General features: G+C 39.5%; 1 long non-coding RNA gene across 1 annotated transcript; it reads right to left on the bottom strand.

Moving 5' to 3' along the window:
• Window positions 1–3,435: 3,435 nt before the first annotated feature.
• LOC123958102 lies at window positions 3,436–6,530 on the bottom strand. Its single transcript, XR_006821999.1, has 4 exons — window positions 6,380–6,530; window positions 4,605–4,718; window positions 4,262–4,313; window positions 3,436–3,637 (listed from the first exon to the last, which is right to left on the bottom strand). It is a non-coding gene; the product is annotated as an uncharacterized LOC123958102 (long non-coding RNA).
• Window positions 6,531–9,039: the final 2,509 nt, after the last annotated feature.

The raw sequence follows: 9,039 nt of genomic DNA, 5'->3' as shown, positions 1-9,039 counted from the left end.
CCAATTTGGTGATTCTATAATCTGCTCTGTAGAGCCATCCCAAGGTCAAACCCACTTTTATATTGTGGGGTGTAATTAACATTGCAGTCTTTATGGGCTGATTGTAGGGCTTCATCCTTTTTCTTTTCACAGAAATAGACTTAAATTTTGTGTTTCAACCATCTGTGCCAGGGTGGGGGGATACCTTATTCAATCCAAATAGCCCTTCAGTGATTTTGGATTCACTTGTTACAGTCACTGATTGGGCCACTGATGAGGGATGCTAGACGATTACAACATTTTGCTACTTGAAATGTGAAAATTATCGAGCATCGTGTGAGTGTATATTGATGATGCCAAATAGTACCTATTTTCATACGTGTGTTCTTTTTGAGTTCTGCATGTGTGTAAATAAGCTTTTTTTAAAATAAGTTTTTGCAAATATTGTATGTCTGTGCTCCCGTGTGTGTGTGTGTGTGTGTGTGTGTGTGTGTGTGTCAGTAAGGGCCTGTGGTAATTCACAGTGAATGAATGAATGATAATCAGTATGCTAATCCATCATGTTGCCCTTTACCAGAGTAAAGTCCCTCTCAGCGTTTGCAGTGTCACCACCATGTCAGCAGACTGCACACTGACCTACAAGAGGCTCAACATACTCAGTGTCGTACTTGTCTCGCATTCAGAGTTGTATGTTGTGGACCAGTGACATGACAGAGTGGAGAACTGGACCGATCATATGTCTGTAAAACACCAAAAGTCTAAGCATTTCACAGAGTCACAATGTAAAGTTATGAACACAGTTATGCAGCGACAGATCCAGTATGTCTTAAAGTCAAATGACCTTAATTTGGTTTGAGATAGCTTTGGATTTGTTATCCATGGGGCACCACCCACAGTGTGAAAATTCTGATTAATCGCTTACCAATTAATCTGATTAAGAATGTAATTACGTCACTGTCAATCTGAAGGTTGCTACAGAGTTCTTGACTCACGTTACTAACAACTACTAAATAAAGACAATCATGAAACGGATAAAGGCAATGAATGGCAGAGTAAATACAACCATTAATAAATACACTGAATATGGCAAGAACCTCAGCTTTGTTGTAAATTGAGAAATTGTCATTCACTTTCCATTAGTGACTTCCTGGGTCCTGCTAAGGTCATGGGACAGCCGGGGTTCCTGGGGAAGAGTTTCAGTTCTCTGGACCAATTTAAAATTCTTCATAATCACAAAATCCTCATACTACAGTTAATTCTGCATAATTCATATAAACTGCTTTTGACACATGTTATTTGTGTTACAATCTTACCTTTAACCATCAAACAAGCCAGCTTGTTAGCTTGGAGAGCTTTGTTTTCTCTCTCTACTTAGTATTTAACAAAATGCTGCACAATTGTGAACAAAAATGCCTGGGGTTGTAAAACAGAGAGAAGCTCTGAGAGTAGTCACTACAGCAAGCTTTTAGCACCAATTATTCTGCATTCGGGTAGTTATGAATACAATTAGGCAGCGGAACTAAATAAATATTGTGGTCTTGGTTAAATACTGAAAAATACCAAAATGTTTTTTTTCAGTATAGTGTCACGCTGCACAACATTCCCAGTGAATGTAAGTCACTATTGCAATTTAATCAATTTAAATCAATCTATTCATAGCCAGTGTTGGGCAAGTTACTCAGAAATTGTAATATATTACTAGTTACTTATTACTCCTTAAAAAAGTAATATTACTTTACTTATTACTGGGTGATAAAAGTAACTAGATACGTTACTATATTACTTTCCAGTGTTTCCCACAGAATGACAGTGGGGGGTTATTCTAAGGTTGGACAGGTTTGTGCAGTGGTGTTCACAAGAGAGTGAGAGCCAGGAGGTGCTGCAGGAATATATGCTCCTCAATACAGCCCCTTAATCAAAAATGATTTTAAAATTTTGAAAATCAATATGTTGCGGTCCGTGTTGATAATTATCCAAATTATAGGCTAATTTTGGGAAACATTGCTTTCACTCACAAAACTTACGTTAATGCCACTCTCTTCCGACAAGTTCAAGCATCAGTGACAGTAGCGGCTGGAGTTTCTTTCTGTAAGTTTCACATCACTGTGCTGCTTCAGTAAATCAGATAGAAATGTTATTTTGAATTAATAATTTGTAATTACTAGTATTTTAATTAAATGTGTAATGATATTATGTACGAGTACGCTAAGTCACCAGCAGAGAGGCTGAGTGAACTGGTTATAGTATTTACTGAGAATGAAAAAAGCTGAGAAGTTGAGCCTAGATTAGGTTGTGGACTTTGCAGTGCACAAGGCTCACAGAATGCTGTTCAGATAAGTGAGCATAACAACAAACTCATATGTCAGATGTCATTAGCAATCACTGTATTGTCTAGTAACCTGTATCTTCTTCACCAACAGACTGTCATGGATAGGGAAAAAAGGAAAATTCTGGTAACAGTGTGCAAGTACTTCATCAAATAAGTCAGTTAGATTCAAGAAAATAGATTTTACAGCCTGTATGTGTCAGATATACTAGACATTCCAAGAAACCAGCCTGCGTAATCTCAGTGTGATATGGATATATACAAACCTTTAGGCCACTAAAGGCCTATAGGTTTCTTAGGAATCATTAAATACACAGTCTTACATAGGCACATAGTACATACTGTACTCTTTCACGCACACGCGCGCGCACACACACACACACCCCACTTGAGAGGCTTTTTAAATCACCAAGCTGGTAAATTGAATTCCATAGACCCTAAATGAGTTTCTCTCTCTAAACTCGAACCCTGGGGCAGTCATTTATAGAGCAAATTGTTTCTTTCTCTCTCCTACTATTCCTGAATTTTCTCATTTTTGTTTTTTGCTCTCCTCTTTTTCTCTAACAAGTCATCTCCTTGGGGTTTCCTTCACTCTCAGTACTCATTTGTATCTGAGACTGCTCTTTTCTCCACGGGATGTCTACAGGTTTCAGAAAGTCAGATTTCAAACTCTTTAAAAGTCACAAGAATATGAACTATCACACCAATTTAAAGTTGATATTTGCAATGAAACGATGTGGTAGAGTTGGGCCAGGTTGCTTTAACAGTTATCATTAGCCGCTAATGCTAGCATTGATAACTTTACTATCAACACCCAACTTGCCTTGAATTAGCTTAAATTAATCTTAAATTAATACATTTATGCATTTTGCACACTGCTTATGTAAACAGTTGTAAGCAGTCTTGTACACGGTATGATGTGAAACTGTCTTGGATGAAAAGGTCAAAGAAGGTTTAAGCAAACATAGCTAGCAAGCAGAAGCTTGCTGTGTCTCACACAGAATGTGTGTGTAGTGTTGTAGCTGTATCGCTGACTCAGTGTTTCAATACATATTAGTTTATTTTTACACCCCTAATAAAAGAGCAGAGCAAATAAAAGGACATCCTGAAATTAAATATTGGAGAACCTATTGAAATAACTCTAATGTTTATTAATCTACATGAATGGTCAAACTAAACTGGACAAGCTGAATGTGTGGTAACACAACATACAACACACACAAACAAGCCTGTCGGTCCCATTCAGATCTTTTGGTGAAATTACTGCACACAGTTCATTTGCATTTGCCTTATTTCATCTTCTTAAATGTTTCCACTCGGGCCAGACTGTCACTGAAAATAAACCAGATAACACAGTGAATCGCTTAAGAGTTCTGTTTAATGCATCATCACATTTTAATGCTTAGGTAATTCCGGCTTACATTATTATATTTTTCGCTCCTCTAACTTTACAGTCAAATTTACATAATCAGAATTCTCTCTGCCTCTTCCACCCTGTGTCTATCTTTTAAAGTAAAATCTCTCCATCTCTCTTGGTTTCCTGCTCAATTTCACCATCTCTCAATCTTTCTGGCTTTCTGTGTGTGGACTTAAAGTGAACAACAGAGAGCATTGTGGGAGGAATACTGATCGTGGTGAGATGGAGAGAGAGCAGGAGGACATAGAGAATGTTCAGTTAGTGACTGCCAAGGAAGGAGCATGTAGACAGGATGCTAAACCTTCCTCCTCCTCCCATCTTTTCCTCCATTTTCTCGTGTCCTCCATTTCCACTCTTCTTCACCTTATTATCTCTCCTCTTTCTATTATTTCCTCTACTAATTTGTCTGTTATAGATGTTATAGCCTAGTTATATTCTAAACACAGCTTGAATTTAAATGCAGCACACAATTTACAAAAAATGAGTAGTGTTTTATAGGTGGTAATAATAATAGCCTCATAATGTCTGCTAGTTCTTACTGTTCTGCTTGATTTCTTGCACTCCATCGGGCATCCAGAGAGTAACGCATAGCTACAAAAGTTTGAAATAAAAGTAGGCTATTTACTTGAAAAAAACGATCATCAACTCCAAAATTCATAGTAGATTTTTACCCAACGGAAAAATGTATAATGATCACTTTAAAAAATACGTAGCACTGGAAAAGCTATAGCCAGTCAAAAATCACACGAGAGCGCCTCACGCTCTCTTGAAGGGACCGCAGAACAGACCTATCACAGGGAAAAACTAGGCTACTGCTGCATTAGTTTTGATGATCATGTAGCAACACAAAACCTATGAGCAGAGGCTTTTATGCACATTTACCTCATTCAAATGGATCGCTGTCAGACCCGTCAGATGCAGAATCAACCCAGGACACGTCGCCCAGCCCCCACCGTCAGACTCTCCTTCACTCACTGTGCTGAGCAAGTGTAATGCCTGTAGTGGGAAAGGTGTTGCCAATAGCAACATAGAATGTTTATCTAAACGCGCATCATGAACAGCGCTAAAATGAATAAATTCTCTATGGGGGTAAATTTTACCCGCTGGCGCTTATAGGTATAAATGCCCATTTTTTAAATCTGGCCTTATCTTGACATTTTTTAACAATAGGTGGTGCTACATAACACACTTTTAGGGAAAGTCAGAGACTGGGGGACTTGAATATTATATTGAAACAAAGATACATACAATCAAAAAAACAACCGCGGGTAAATTTGACCCGTTGGCGGTTCTAGTGTTAAGGTATTCAATGACATCCATTTAAACACAGACAGTGGCAGAATTTCAGTCTTAGGCTACGTTCAGACTGCAGGCCAATGTGACCCAAATCCGATTTTTTTGCCCATATGTGACTCAGATCTGATCTTTTTCAGTTCAGAATTGGGCCACTTCCATATGTGTAAATCCGACCTGAGTCTCTCAGGTCGCATTTGATGCGACTTTGAAGTCCCTGTAGATCAGCTGTTCTGCTAACCGGAGCTAACCTCTGTTGCTCCTTGTTTACTTCTGTAGCCTGCAACAGCGTGTTGTGTCTGACGTTGTGTTATTCTTCTGCGCATGCGGGTCACTTTCAGGCCGCAGACAGTTCACACTTGAGTCTGATATTGGCCACATTTAAACTATAATGTGAACTGTCAAACGGATCTGGGGGAAAAAGTCGTAATTGAGCATTAAGGCCTGCAGTCTGAACGTAGCTTTAGTATTATTGGATCTAAGTGCTGCATTCAACATGGTCCACAACAACATATTACTAGACTGACTTGAAAATTGGGTTGGACTTTGTCACAGTACTAAACTGGTTTGACTCTTACTTAAAGGACTACTTTGTGTCTATAGGTAATTACACATCTGAGCAGACAAATGACATGTGGAGTTCCCCAAGGCTCCATTCTGGTGCTTCTACTGTTTAACATCTACACGCTTCCACTGGCTCAGATTATGAAAAAATCTGTATAATCCATAATTATGCAGATGACACACATTTATCATATCACCCATGGACTATGATCCTGTACAAGCGCTGAGTAACTGCCTTTCACAAAACAAGTGGATGTGGTTGACATTTCTTTGTTTTTGCTGCCAAGGAAGAGAGATTAAAAGTCAGTGCTCAGCTTCAATCAGTAATGTTAAAAACCATAAGCCAGACCAGAAAGTCAGCATACTATCACCTGAAGAATATATCAAGGATTAAAGGCTTTATGTCTCAGCAGGATCTGGAAAAAAAAAAATAAAAATTGTCCAGGTATTTATCTTCAGTCGACTTGACTACTGTAGCAGTGTCTTTATAGGTCTCCCTAAAAAATCCATCAGACAGCTGCAGCTGATTCAGAACGCTGCTGGTTGAGTCCTCACTATGTGGAAAAAAGTGGATCACATCATTCCAGTTCTGAGGGCTTTACACAACTCCTGTATGTCAAAGAATTAATTGGGAATTGATCCAATCTCTCCTTTCCCTGACTCTTCTTGTGTTTCTTCCTCTCGTCTCTTTTTCTCTTCCTTCTCTCTCACTGAACGCTGGTAAAAGGGGTTTTGGAACCAAACGCAGACAAATAGATGGAGCAGGTAGAGTGAGTGAGGTTTATTAAACAAAAACTTACTGGTGACGTGGAGAGTCCCAAAACATAAAGCACGAAAATCTGAAACACAACAGGTGAGTATATCCAAAAAACAAACAAATGTATAAAACCACAAAAAAGTAGATGCAAGGGAGACACAAGACAGAAAAACTGAAGAAACACACTGGATGCAGAAGCAACAAAACCTGATGAACTGGCACAGAGTGAAGGGAGCAAACCACTTAAATACAACAGGAGGGGCGAACATAATTACACACAGGTGAAACCACTGGACAATCAGGGAACCCAACACAGAAAGTCAAATGAGACGATGACACATGAAGCAGACAAAACTACAAACTAAAACAGGAAGTAAAGCTAACAAACCAAACACACAGGGCATGAAATACAAGAGGAAAGCTTATCAAGAAAACCACAAGAAAAAAAAAACACTATAAAAAAACCATGACACCCTTCTCTCCTCATTTTATGTTCTCTGGTATCCTCTCTTCTCATTTCATCATTTCATCTTCTCTTTATTCCCTCTTTCCTCTACTCTACTTTTTTCCTACTTTGTAGTCTCCTCTTTTATTCTCTTTCCTGGCCCCTTATTGTTTCCTCTTGTCTTTCCTCCTCTGCTCTCAGTTTTCTTCTCTAGTTTTTTCTCCTCTCATTTTGTCTCGTCTTCTCTCTTCTCTTCCCATTCCCCCGCCTCCTGTCCTCTGATCCTGTATATTCTTTGTTTTTTGATCTCCCTACTCCTTTCCTTTCCTCTCCTTGTTTCCTCCTCCCTTTTCTAATTTCTTCTCATCATTTCAACGTGTCTGCTCTATTCCTCTTTGTTTCTCACTCCTCTTGTCTTCATTTGTATCCATGTTGCCATGTCTTCTTCCTCTTCTCTTGTCTTTTCTCCTCTCTAACAGTGTAAAGAATGTTTAGGTGTGACAGGGAACCGCTACTGATGCTGAATGCTACGAAGAAAGGTCTCCTGTCGAAGCGAGAGGTCAGCAGGGAGTTTAGTGTGTGGTGACATGTCATCAGGTGGAATAATGGACTGACAACCTGAGTTAGCACTTGTCCATTTTTAGTTTAGGTTAAAGGAGCCAGGGTAACCAGCAGTGACTCTCATATGTTAGGAGGTGTGCAAGAGATGGAGCACATTAATTCAAGAGCTAAGAGCACATCAAAATAAACTGATCATTTATTAGATCCATATCGCATAAATCCACCGTGGCTCTGTTTAAAATCAGCACTTTTTACCCCTCTTCTTCGCTTCCCTGTCCTCCACTGCCCTCTGTTTTATTCTCTCCTCTCCACATGTTCCATCTCTCCTCTAGCTTGATTTAGAGGTAGAAGCCTATAGCATTAACCTGAGTTAGCACCCAATTTAATACCTCTCTTCTGCTGCCACCTCTCCTACCTTTTCTTCTCTGCACTTCCACCCCCCAACTGTCAACATCCCACCATATACTCCATCCCCCTAGACTAAAAACAAACTGTCCCCACCCTTAGGCAGAGATGGAGATTAAGAAAAGGTCCAATGAATAAGAGTCACACTACATGGGACGTTCTTGCTTGCTGGCACGTTGGTCAATTTTTTTTTCCCTTCCCAGCTCATGGATTTAGTAGTAAAAGCAGAATTTAAAGCCTGCTGTCATAAAAAAGAGGAAAATGTATTTTCACATGAATGCCTGACACCTAGAATGTGGAAATGTGCAATATCTACTATATTTTGGTCGTGTAAAAACACAGCAGGAAAGAAGGATATTCATGGAGAAAGTTATGGTAAGAATACCAACATGTTTTTGCATGAGGCCCATTGACAGCACACTCAACGCACAGTGTTACAGGAGGGAAGCACAAATCATCCTTAGTAACCGACACCACCCAGCTCACGGCCTGTTCAGGTGTAAGAACTCAGTCTCATAGTGGCTGGAAGCGTGCACTGTGACAGGAGATGCTCTCTGGCCTGTGGTGTCTTAGGCTGTATCCTGATTGCAAAAGACATCAAGGCTGGTAGGAAATACCACGTCCATCACCTCCTTCACACTATGGACACATGACCCCCTTCACTCTCTGGGGCTACCTTTATCTCTCATAGAGTTTTTCCCTAGACCATTGTTTTTCATATAATTCATAGTGTGTATTTTATAAGGGTGTTTTTTTTGTATATAGTGTGTATATCTTTTTTTTTTTTTTTATTTCTTTCCAAGTGACAGTACATCTGGTGTATCTTGAATGTATAAACTCAAGTAAATGTCAGGAACATCTTTCCCTGAACCTGCCTCATAAAGTTGGGATAGCAGAACATATATAACTGCACTAAATCACACCTAGAACAGCTCTTTTTAACCCAGTCCATGATCCATATTAGAGAGTTTTTGGGTTGTAGTAGAGTAACCCAGATAACCCAGTGATCCTTCATGGTGATAGAGGCCCCATGGTGGTCAGCATGACCAGGGATAGCCACCATAACTTAGCAGACATGCATGATGTAATAAAACAACTAGACCTAGATGCCGTGGCCATCACTACAGACATGTTGTTTTGTGAAATTTAAAATGATTCTGGTGCTTCGAGATAATTTCATTCAATAGCCATTGTTTCTGGTGTTTCGATGTTGGGACCTTGCACATACAGTACCTACCATGACTCTCTGGTGCAGCACTGGAGCCCATTGGAGAACTTTTGGCTCCAGTATT

Source organism: Micropterus dolomieu, linkage group LG19, assembly GCF_021292245.1.
Source record: "Micropterus dolomieu isolate WLL.071019.BEF.003 ecotype Adirondacks linkage group LG19, ASM2129224v1, whole genome shotgun sequence".
NCBI classification, from domain to species: Eukaryota; Metazoa; Chordata; class Actinopteri; order Centrarchiformes; family Centrarchidae; genus Micropterus; species Micropterus dolomieu.
The sequence above is the reverse complement of the archived record's forward strand: the minus strand, read 5'-3'. Positions and strand labels throughout refer to the sequence as shown.